The sequence below is a fragment of the Aegilops tauschii genome, chromosome 3 (assembly GCF_002575655.3).
Source record: "Aegilops tauschii subsp. strangulata cultivar AL8/78 chromosome 3, Aet v6.0, whole genome shotgun sequence".
Classification (NCBI taxonomy): domain Eukaryota; kingdom Viridiplantae; phylum Streptophyta; class Magnoliopsida; order Poales; family Poaceae; genus Aegilops; species Aegilops tauschii.
The window spans coordinates 359,019,115-359,031,791 of NC_053037.3; positions in this window are offsets into that span (position 1 = coordinate 359,019,115).

Genomic DNA, 12,677 nt, shown 5'->3' on the forward strand with positions numbered 1-12,677 from the left:
GACCCCATCGCCTCAAACCTCTAGAAGGCACAAAAGGCTCTGAAAAACCCATTCAATTTTACCTGATGCCTTATGAAGTGACACATCACATAACTATTTGAATCCACCTTTCTGAAAATCCCATACGGCTACGTACACTTTGCAGGTAGCCTCATTCGACCCTATTGCACACCTTCATCATACCTAGTTTGAGAGCACAAAGTTCTTTTTTCTGGTTCCGACATTGTATTGAGTATAAACACTTGTAGGCAATAAAGAGATTGTGGGTAATTAGGCGATGATACGTCTCCAACGTATCTATAATTTATGAAGTATTCATGCCATGTTTACAAGAATTCTATATGGTTTCGGTATGATTTGAATGGAACTAACCCGGACTGAGGTTGTTTTTAGCAGAACTACCGTGGTCTTGTCTTTTGAGAAGAAATCAAAGTTCGCCAAATGCATCGAAACTTTTTGACGACTTTTTGGAAGAAAAGAGGCACTAGAAGCTTTGTGGGAGGGCTAGAAGAGCCACGAGGGCCCCACTACCCACCAGGGCGCGCAAGGGGCCAAAGTGGTGGGCTGGTGGGTAGTGGGCAGCTCGTGGCCCAACTGGACGTGAGACGATGCCAAAAAATCCTATAAATACATAAACCCCCCCCCCCCCCCAGAAATAACCCTAGATCAGAAGTTCCACCGCCGCAAGCCTCTGTAGCCATGAAAAACCAATCTAGACCCTGTTCTCGGACCCTGCCCGAGGGGGAAATCATCACCGAAGGCCATCTTCATCATCCCGGCGGCCACCATGATGAGGAGGGAGTAGTCCACCCTCGGGGATGAGGGTTTGTACTAGTAGCGATGTGTTTGATCTCTCTATCTCGTGTTCTTGATTTGGAACGATCTTGATGTATCGCGAGCTTTGTTAATATAAGTGAATCATATGGTGTTCTCCCTCTCTATCTTGTTGTGATGAACTGAGTTTTTCCTTTGAGATTTAATTATTATTGGATTGAATACTTTGTTGGATTTGAGAGCACTTGATGTATGTCTTGGCATTCAACTCGCGGATTCCCGAGGTGACATTGTGGTAATCTATGCATAGGGGTTGATGCAGGTTTTCGTCCTTGTTTCTCCGGTAGAAATATTGGGGCACTCTTTGGAGTTCTTTGTGTTGGATTGAATATTATGAATCTGAAATTGTTTGATGCACATCGTATAATCAACTCACGGATACTCGTGGTGACATTGGAGTATCTAGGTGACATTAGTGTTGGTTGATGCGTATCATATGGTGTTATTTTAGTACGAACTCTTGGGTTATTTGTGACACTTATAGGGATAGCTCGATAGATCGATCGGAAAGGATAACTTTGAGGTGGTTTCGTACCCTACAAACCATTTTGTCTTATGTTCTCTGCTAGATAAGAACTTTGGAGTGATTCTTCATCGCACGTTGAGGGATGGTTATATGATCCAATAATATTAGAATTGTTGAGAGATAGTGAAAGTATGAATCCTAAGCGTCATTTTCAAGCATATTGTAGTACCGTTTGTGCTCACTTTTTTTACTTGCTACCTTGATGTTTTTTATTGTTCCTGTTACACAAATCAATATCTAATATCATTACTACACTTTTATCACCATCTCTTCACCGAACTAGTGCACCTATACAATTTACCATTGTATTTGGTGTGTTGGGGACACAAGAGACTCTTTGTTATTTGGTTGCATGGTTATTTGAGAGAGACCATCTTCATCCTACGCCTCCCGCGGATTGATAAATTTTAGGTCACCCACTTGAGGGAAGTTTGCTACTGTCCTACAAAACTCTGCGCTTGGAGGCCCAACACGAGTCTACAAGAACAAGTTGTGTAGTAGACATCAGGCAACCTCGAACAAAGTCACTCCACTCTTCCGAGATAAGAATGGGGCGAACCTTCTTTAGCATGTTTGCCAACACCTTCAATGCTATTTTGTAGGGGGTGTTACAAAGGTTGATAAATCAAAAATTGTTCTGCCCCTGGGATTTTCAGAATCAATACTAGGATATTGTTGTTTAGCTCTGCCAACTAGCTCATCCTTCCAAAAAGTCCCTTACTACACCACATACATCCTTCCCTAACTCCTCCCAATGCTTTTGATAAAATAACGTCGCAAGGCCATCGTGCCCCAAAACCTTTTTGGTATCCTTTTTAATAACTCTATTCTAATATCTGCATCGATGATCTCTGCATCTAATACAATTGTCATTTCGTTCGAGAAAAAACTATGAATATTGTTCTGGTTTTGGAGGTCACATCAATGACCATAAAATGAAAAGTTGTTCGACTTAATGTGACACACAACTTTCAAGTTTACCACTTTTTCAATGGATCCATATCAAGGATGGTTTTATGCAAGCAAAAGTCTTTTGTCAACACCCGTTCAGTTGCAGGCCTAGAATGGGCCTAATAGGCCTTACTTGTTTTGAGCATGCCCAAATAGGCTTGATAACGTATACTTGAGGGAATTTCCTATTCACTGCTCGCTGCGACGAATTGTCAATGATTCACACAAAAGTATCAACGTGAGCGATGAGAGATGGGTCGGCCTACTTCTAGTGTTTACTCACTGCGAGCCATGGACCATTCTTTATGTTTGTTTCTTTTCTTGTTTTCTGTATTTTTTTGCTTTTCCTTTTTCGTCTTTTCTGCTTCTTTTTTTATTTTTTCCCATTCTTCACCAAAAGAAATCGTGATTTCATAAGAGTGATCCCACTTTAATGAAAATTTTAAAAGATGTTCATGTTTTTAATTTTTTTTGAATTTCAATAAAAAATCCTGTTTAAAAAATGTTCACCGATTCAAAAAATGTTCGAGTATTTCATGTTTTAAAATTGTTCAGAATTTCAAACATTAAAAGATCATTTGTTTAAGAATTTTGTAAAAAAATTAAATTTTGTTCGATATCATTAAACAAGGTGTTAAAATTGTTCAGAAGATTTTAAAAATGTTAGTGTTGAATAGAATATTGACTTTTTGCTAAAAAAAACGTTCACGTTTCTGCTCCACCCACACTACACTAATATTTTTCTTCTAGGGAAAATTAAAAAAAATAGGGAAAAGTAATCTTTGTTTAGAGAACCCCACACTACAGTAATCGGGCTATATGTTTTTTTAGAAGAAGTAATCGGGCTATATGCAATTTGAGTGCTACAGTATGTGCTCCGTGATGAGTCCGGCTTATACATGGGCTCGTCAGCAATGGCTTTCGCGGGTCCAACCATCTTGGAAGACCTTGCGTGTCGAGAGGCCCTTGCCTTGGCTAAGGATCTCATCATGCAGAAAATCAGAGTAGCTTCAGACTGCAGGACAGTGGTACAAGACATATATAGTGGCACGCTAGACCCGATTGCACCAATTGTTAATGAGATTCATACAACCATTAGAGATTTCATTATTATAGGATTTTCGTTTTGAAGATAGAAACTCGAATACCGAGGCACACAGAATAGCTAAACAAGCTCTACATTTGGATGAGGGACATTAACCCTCACGACACTGTTGTAATACGTGTCCTTCGGACTCCCGATGAATAAATAAAGGGCAGTACTAAGGGCCGGCGCACCGGCCCAAAAATTCGGCCGGTCGTACTCAATCCGTCGGATGCGCCCACGCGTAGCCATCAGATGCGCCCTATCCCATCGTTTTCTCACCCTCCGCTCGTGTATCAGATCTGAGAAAAAACACCGCAGGTTCATGGCGGCCGCCTCACCACCGCCGCATCGCGCAGCACGCGTCCACGGTCCACCCTCTCCCGTTTGATCTCGCTGTCAACGCTTGCCGCCGATGCTCACCGTCGACGCCTGCAGCAAAAAAAGGTTGCCGAAAAAAGCAGCCATCTGCCAAGGCCCCCATTGAATCGTTTGAAAAAGGGTGGTTCCAGCAAAAAAAGTCTATGGCTGTAGCAAAAATCGCAGGTCCATTAAAAGAACGAACTCCAGTGGAAGCAATTTTTGGGGCTACTTCCAGCAAAAAAAATATGGTTGTAGCAAAACTTTTGCTGGTCCAGCAAGAACGAACTCCGGTGGAAGCACTTTTTGGGGCTACTTCCAGGAAAAAAATATGGTAGTAGCAAAAAATTGCTGGTCCAGCAAGAACGACTCCGATGGAAGCAATTTTTAGGGCTACTTCCAGCAGAACATTCCGTCGGTTCCAGCGCGAGACGTAGCTATATGTGCGTGCGTGTTGTGCGTGACGAGGCACGAAACCGGCCCAGCGCTCGGCCGGCGCACCGACGTAAAACGTTTCCCATAAATAAAGCATGTTTCCCTCAAAAAAATTGGCCTACCGCCAGCCGGGCTGCCCTGTGCGAACTACTGGTATTAGAAGCAACGCGCGACGTGTAAGAGGTCATACCTGAGCTATCTTGTTCTCAAAAAAAAACTTGAGCTATCTTCGAAAAAACGGAAGCGTGTTGCCATGTGTAGAAAAGATATGGGATGCAACTCAATTGTATTCCTCGGAGTTGGTCACAAGATATACACGAGATGTCTTGCGTGACAAGCCAACTAATCCTACCATATCTCTAGAAGTCAAGTATACAAGGCTAGCGACTATAGAAAGATTAATACATATATGTCACGTTCAACACCCTCCCCCCCCCCCCGCCCGAAGTCGGAGCGTCGGCGTCGGCGATGCAAAGACTGGAACAAAACTCCTGGAATGCAGTGGTTGGAAGCCCTTCGGTCATAATGCCGGCGAACTGTTGGGTGGTCGGTACATGAAGAACACGGAGCGGACCCAATTGTACCTTCTCGCGGACGAAGTGAACATCAAGTTCAATGTGCTTAGTGCACTTATGCTGCACCGGATTGGCCGCGAGGTAGGTGGCCGAAACATTATCATAGAAAACCACCGTGGCTTTCGGGATTGCGACCCGAAGTTCACCAAGTAGTTGACGCAGCAACACGTCTCGGCAACAACATTGGCGAGGGCACGGTACTCGGCCTCAGCACTCGAGCGGGAGACGGTGGGCTGCCGCTTAGAGGACCATGAGACGAGAGAGTCACCGAAGAAGACACAATATCCCGATGTGGATCATCGGGTGTCAGGACAGCCAGCCCAATCCGCATTAGTGTAGGCAAAAAGCTCAGTGGAGGCGGAGGCACGAAGACGAAGGCCATAGGTCGGTGTGCTGCGAAGATACCGGAGAATGCGCTTGACCAGAGAACAGTGAACATCACGAGGCGAGTGTCGTGGTTCTAAGTCTGGCAGTAGAATGGGGGGTAGAGATGTAGAGGCAAGATCTTAGCTATGGAGAAGTTGTACGCAGGAGTTTTACGAGTTCAGGCCCTTCTCGGATGAAGTAACAGCCCTACGTCTCGGAGCCCGGAGGCGGTCGACTGGATTATATGCGTGTGTGTGTTACAGGGGGTGCGAACCCTTGTCTCAGAGGAGGGGGTGGCTTATATAGAGTGTGCCAGGACCCCCGCTCCCCTCCGTTACACAGGATTCAATGTACATAAAGTGAGAGCGTTACAGGTAACGTCAATAATAAAGTGCTATAAATGATCATCAAGCCTATGAATGAACGTCCGACCGTTGCTGCGCAGAGTGGCTTTAAGTCTTCTGCACGTCGTGTGGTTGAGTGGTCGAGTGTCTTAAATAAGGAAAGATTATTCCGAGTGAAAGGTAGGTCCAGTGGATTGCACTCGACACCTTTGTTGAGCCCTCTCTATTTGCTCTTGAACTTCTTTGCTTCTAGGACAAGGACCATAGGTAGGACGTATAGATCAGGCCTATCGCCCTACCCTAGGTCTATGTCCTCATCATTAGCCCCTGAATGGATTGAGGTCCGAGTGAAAAGAAGGTTGAAGTTGATCTTGCTTTGACTCTTGCCTTTCTCAAGAACTCATTTCTGAACGGAGGCTAGTGTTGGTACTTCGGCTTCATTTCAGTCGCCTCGATCGATTCAGGAATTGCCGATTGGTTTTTATAATGTCACCCACCGAGTGATGTCTTTGACGCGAAATCTTTGGCGTGATCGGTTGCAGAGGATCCCGGATTTCGCGGGATTCGAAATTTCAGTGAAAGCACGCCATGCGGAGTGTGCCGTGGTAAGCGGAGCGGATAAACAGGATGTTTCAATTTCTGCGCCACCTTTTTCGCCATGTATCCGGTGTCCGACTGTTGCGGGATTTGGCAGGATCGCCCGGACCCACGCGTCAGCCACTCGGAAGTGGGCCTTTAAAAGCGGCGAGGCCGGGCGTCCGCACTATGCGTGCCCATTCTCCTTCTTCTTCCTCTCGCTCTTTCGCCCCATCCGACTTCTCCACTCTCGACGCCTCCGCTCCGCTGCCATGGGGAAGGAGAAAACGGCGGCGCTGGAGCGCGCGAAGAAGGCGACGGGGGCGGCGAAAGGCAAGAAGACGAATCGGGAATCTTCATCTCGCTCGGGGCTGCCGCGGGGTTGGATCCAGGGAGATTGGATCCGTTCCTCGCTTCAGCAGGAGGACTTGGATGATATGGCCGAGTCAGGGTTGATCGTCCATGGGTCTGCGCGGCTGCCGGAGGGGGAAACGGAGCCACAGCCGCAACCGGGTGAGTGTGTTCTGCTTGCCACCCATGTCGACCGCGGTTTCTCGCTTCCTCCACACCCCTTCTTTCGAGGTTTCTTGAATTTCGTCGGTGCTCAACTCCACCATTTCACTCCCAACACCATCACATACCTTGCCGCATTCGTGTCCATGTGCGAAAATTTTCTGGGGTGTCGGCCGCACTGGGGTCTCTTCAAACACATTTTCACCATCCGCTCCCAAACAGTGAAGAAAGCGAACTCGAACGACGAGAAACCCATGTTATCCAGATGTGTGGGGGTATGGGTATTCAGAAGAGGAAAAGGAGTTCCTTCCCCTCGATGACTCTTCCTCAGTCGGTCAGGGGCTGGCAGTCGACCTGGTTCTATTGCCAGGATATTGCGACTCCAGGCCAGTCGACTGGACTACCCCCTTTCTCTCTTGATCGTGTTCGAACTCCATCTTCGTTGAAAGTGACCGCCGCGGAGAAGTCGGAGACGGGTATGCTGGTCGAGAGAGTAGTTCAACTGATCAACCAAGGTGTCACCGGCATGGATCTGCTGGAGGTGTTCCTCAGCCGACGCATTCAACCACTCCAAGGTCGTGACCACTCCATGTGGATGTACTCCGGGGCTGGTGATACCGCTCGGGTTCATCCGGAGGAGGTGGAGGCCAAAACAGTGGCCGAGTGGTTGAGGGGCATCACCGGGAACAAGGACAATCCCAGGGGTGCCACGAGGGTCAAACCTTTCAGCGAAAGCAACCAGCCAGACAAGGATTGGCCACTACACTTGATTGAATTTGGATGTGTTTTCCGACTGTTTGTTGATCCGATTAATTTCCACTCGGCTCCTTGTTTTGTAGATTTATACAGAGATGTACTCAATGCCCAATGGCGAGCAAGCTCTAGAGCAGGACCATGAAGGCGAGTACAGCGCGGAGGAGAGCGGCGAGTGGGAGTCACTAGCCGACGGTGATGAGGATGAGAGCGATGGGTCGGACGACGAGGAGGTAGTCGACTCACCACCTCGTTCCGAACATCGATCCAAGCAGCACCATGATCTCGCGGGCAAGCGCGGCAAGGCTGTGGCCTCGAGCGCTCCATCTCAAAAGCGCGCTCGGTCTTCGACTCCAGAATTGGCTGAGAAGGTCACCAAGCAGCCCAAGATCAATCCTTCGAAGGCTTGGAAGACCCTGCCTAAAATCAAGATGGACGTTCCTGTTGCTTCTGGGTAAATGTTCTCCCTGTATTTTCTTGTTCTGACTGATTCTCTCATACTGACCGAGTGGATGATGAACCTTTACAGCCCGGCCTCGGCTGCGACTGATATGGATATCAACAAGACTCCGGTCGATGAGGAAACCACCGATGCAGCTACCTCCAAAGCCAGTAAGTCTGCCCAACTCGAATTTATTTGGACGAGTGGATTGTTTGTCAGCTATCTCTTTGACTTTCTCTGTCTGTTGCAGCACCACGAGACGTTGTTGTGCTCCCGAACGATGAAGAAGAAGTACCGCTGAGGGGAAGGAGGAGGAGGGACGTGGAACTGAGCAGGAAGACGCCTGAGGTCCAGGTTCCTCAGTCGACTGAGATGCCTGAGCCGGCAGTCGAGCGATCGATAGATCTGGCTCGTACCAATGTCACTTTCGCTATCCTGCTGTCGACTGATTGCCCATCAGGATCAGCTGCTCAGACTTTTGCTGTGCCAATACCGACTGCTCTGCCATCATCGCTTTTCACTGCGTATCAGACTCCGGACGACCCACCGGCTGCCGCCAAAGAAGCTCTTCTTCACTTGAACCTTGTGATGGGGCAAATGAAAGTGGTGCATGAGGCCAGTCAGGTGGCCTTCAACGCCGGAGCAGCTCTGCAGACCAATGTCCAGGTTAGTAGATTCCTGATTGATCATACTTCTCATCCGATCACCCACTGGGTGTGACTGTTATGAAGTTGTACGAGGCAATTTGAGTCGTCTTGAATTGAATCTTTGAACTAGTGGGGGCACTCTTAGTGCACCCACTGGGTGTAGTCCCCGAGACCATAGTTGACTGCGGGCAGTCGACTGTGGTCTCAGAATCTATATTTTTTCACTCGGTCTGAGAACTTCTTTTTTTTCTTTTTTTTATTCTCAGTCGACTGATATGGCTTATACTGCAGAAATCTTGTGATCTTGGGGCTCAGCTTTCTGCAATGAACAAACAGCAAATCAGCCTCAACCTTGATCTGGAATTGGCCAAGAAGAATCTCAAGACTGCTCGTGATGAAGTATCTGCCATGGGAGGTAACCAATCGTCAACTGTCTATCTCACTACTGGCACTTTTCCTTTCCATTTTTTGAACCGAGTGACTCCACTCGAGTAGATGTATGTAGTGAAAACCGTCAACTCCAAGCCCGTCTGAAGAATCTTATTTCTTTAGAGAAAATGAAGCAGGCTTTGGAGAAGAAGGAGCAGGATCTTGCTGCTGCACAGAAGGAAGCGCGAGAGAAGACGGCGCTTGCTAACAAGAAGCTTGCTTCAGTCGGCAAGTTAGAAGAAGAGAACTCCAAACTAAAGGCTGATGTTTCTGACGCCAATCGGGAGGTCGAGCGACTGAAGAAAGACAAGGACAAGCTGACAAACGAGCTTGGGAGCCTCAAGGCCAAGAAGGGCGAGTTGGAGTCTTAGCTGGGCCAGCTTGCTGCAAAGCTGGTCCTAAAACTTGAAGGTACTGATGATTGACTGACTTATTGCAGTCGACTGTCAAGCCCGATCATATCGTCGACTCATTGTTTACTCAACTGTGAAGAGCTTTGCCAAGATTTTGAAGCGGAAACTAGGCGGGTCAAGACAGGTCATGACCCCATAAATTGCCCAGTCAAAGATGACGTCGCAATGAATGTGCTGCGATTGGAATCTCGCATGGACAGCGCGGTTGCTTATCTTGCCCGCCTGAAGGCGGCTATGACTCGGGTTGATGCTGAACTCTGGCCTCAGGCGGAACTATCTCAAGACCTCGAGTCTCTGATGGCTCAACTGAACTAAATACCTAACCGAGTGCAAGAATGGAAAAAGTCGTCTGCTCGCTGCGGTGCTGATGTCGCCTTGTCTCTAGTCCGAGTGCACTGCAAAGACGTCAAAGAAGACAAGCTGGCGGAGCTCAAGGTTGCTAACACAAAAAGGCACACTTTCCAGTCTTTTATGGACACTTTCCTTGACGCTGCCACTCGCATCGCAGACAGCATAGACCTTGACAGTTTCTGCGACCCAGCCAGTCCTTCTCCCGATGAGTGACCAAAATACATTATGCTCCACCTTTATTTGCCTCGGAATGCCGAGTGATTGTGTAATCTTTAAACTTCTTTGGGCTTGATGCTCAAGTACTTTTGATATGCGGTCCGGAACCTTAGGATTTATCTGAACTTTGTTTACCTTGAAATATGCTTGCGTTTGTCTTCGAGTGGGTTTTGTTCTTCACTCGGAATAATCTTTGAACATGAGATGCAGCTCTGAGGAGGAGATTTCAGTCGACGTTGTATTTGTGGCGTAGCTCCGAGGAGGAGGTTGCAGTCGACCTGCACCTCGTCGTCATTGCGGATGAGGATGGAGCGTACGTTGTACTTGTGGGGTAGCTCTGAGGAGAAGGTTGCAGTCGACCTGCACCTCGTCGTCCTTGCGGATGAAGATGGAGCGTACGTTGTATTTGTGGCGTAGCTCCGAGGAGAAGGTTGCAGTCGGCCTACACCTCGTCGTCCTTGCGGATGAGGATGGAGCGTACGTTGTATTTGTGGCGTAGCTCCGAGGAGAAGGTTGCAGTCGACCTGCACCTCGTCGTCCTTGCGGATAAGGATGGAGCGTACGTTGTATTTGTGGCGTAGCTCCGAGGAGAAGGTTGCAGTCGACCTGCACCTCGTCGTCCTTGTGGATAAAGATATGTTTCAACCTTAGGCGAGTACTGGAGTGCAGCTAAGCCCCCGAGTGGGAGGGTTGCTCACCACTCGGTCGGATTTCTTACACTTAGGCGAGTACTGGACTGCGGCTAAGCCCCCGAGTGGGAGGGTTGCTCACCACTCAGTCGGATTTCTTACACTTAGGCGAGTACTGGACTGCGGCTAAGCCCCCGAGTGGGAGGGTTGCTCATCACTCGGTGGGATTTTTTACACTTAGGCGAGTACTGGACTGCAGCTAAGCCCCCGAGTGGGAGGGTTGCTCACCACTCGGTGGGATTTTTCACACTTAGGCGAGTACTGGACTGCAGCTAAGCCCCCGAGTGGAAGGGTTGCTCACCACTCGGTGGGATTTTTCACACTTAGGTGAGTACTGGACTGCAGCTAAGCCCCCGAGTGGGAGGGTTGCTCACCACTCGGTAGGATTTTTTACACTTAGGTGAGTACTGGACTGCAGCTAAGCCCCCGACTGGGAGGGTTGCTCACCCCTCGGTGGGATTTTTCACACTTAGGCGAGTACTGGACTGCAGCTAAGCCCCCGAGTGGGAGGGTTGCTCACCACTTGGTAGGATTTTTCACACTTAGGCGAGTACTGGACTGCAGCTAAGCCCCCGAGTGGGAGGGTTGCTCACCACTCGATAGGATTTTTCACACTTAGGCGAGTACTGGACTGCAGCTAAGCCCCCGAGTGGGAGAGTTGCTCATCACTCGGTGGGATTTTTTAAACTTAGGCGAGTACTGGACTGCAGCTAAGCCCCCGAGTGAGAGGCTTGCTCATCACTCGGTAGGATTTTTCAAACTTAGGCGAAACGGATTTGCGGCAAAGTTACCCACTGGGGGATTTCGGACGCAGACAAAAGTAACAACAACCATTTAGGAAGACTGTAAAGCTCTTGTCTTTGATAAACAAACTACAAAGGTATTTCTTATTACATCTCATCCGAATGAGTACTCAAGTATAAAAGGGGCGGAGCAGCTCCGCGTTCCAAGCCCGTGGCTCGTCTTTCTGATGCTCGACATTGTAAAGATGGTATGCTCCATTGTGGAGAACTCTGGTGAAAATGAAGGGACCGTCCCAAGCAGGGGCGAGCTTGTGTGGTTTCTGCTGATCCACTCGAAGAACCAAGTCTCCCTCTTGAAAGGCTCGGCCCCTCACGTTTCTGGCGTGGAATCGACGCAAGTCTTGCTGATAAATGGTCGACCGGATTAAGGCCATCTCTCTTTCCTCCTCTAGGAGATCGACTGCGTCCTGCCAGGCCTGTTCTGCTTCATCTTCAGAGAAGAGCTCGACTCGGGGTGCATTGTGAAGCAAGTCACTCGGTAGAACAGCTTCAGCTCCATAAACCAAAAAGAATGGAGTTCGGCCAGTCGACCGATTGGGAGTTGTCCTCAATCCCCAAAGAACTGATGGAAGCTCATCGACCCAGGCGCCTGCTGCGTGCTTGAGATCACGCATTAGACGGGGTTTCAGTCCTTTGAGAATCAAGCCATTTTCTCTTTCTGCTTGTCCATTCGACTGTGGGTGGGCGACTGAAGCATAGTCGACTCGTGTGCCTTGGGAAGCACAGAAGGCTCTGAACTCATCAGAATCAAAGTTCGACCCGTTGTCAGTGATGATGCTGTGTGGAACTCCGTATCTGAATGTCAATTCTCTGATGAAACTGATAGGCTTGGCTTCAATCCATTTGGTAAACTTGTCGACTGCTACAAGCACATGAGTGAAGCCGCTCCTACCAGTCCTCGGTGGTCCAACCATATCCAATCCCCAAACAGCAAAGGGCCAGACGAGTGGAATAGTCTTCAGGGCTGACGCAGGTTTGTGGGACATATTGGAGTAAAACTGGCAGCCTTCACATTTGTCGACTATATCTTTCGCCATTTCATTTGCTCGTGGCCAATAAAATCCAGCTCGGTATGCTTTGGCCACAATGGTCTGAGAGGACGCATGGTGACCACAGGTCCCCGAGTGGATGTCGTTGAGGATCATTCGACCTTCTTCTGATGTTATGCATTTCTGGCTGACTCCAGTTACACTTTCCCTGAACAGATGTCCTTTTATCACAGTGAAGGCTTTGGATCGACGGATGATCTGTCGAGCCTCTTCTTCATCCTCTGGGAGTTCCTTCCTAAGGATATACGCAATGTATGGCATTGTCCAGTCAGGAGTGATGACCAAAACCTCCATGATCAGGTCGACCACGGCTGGGACTTC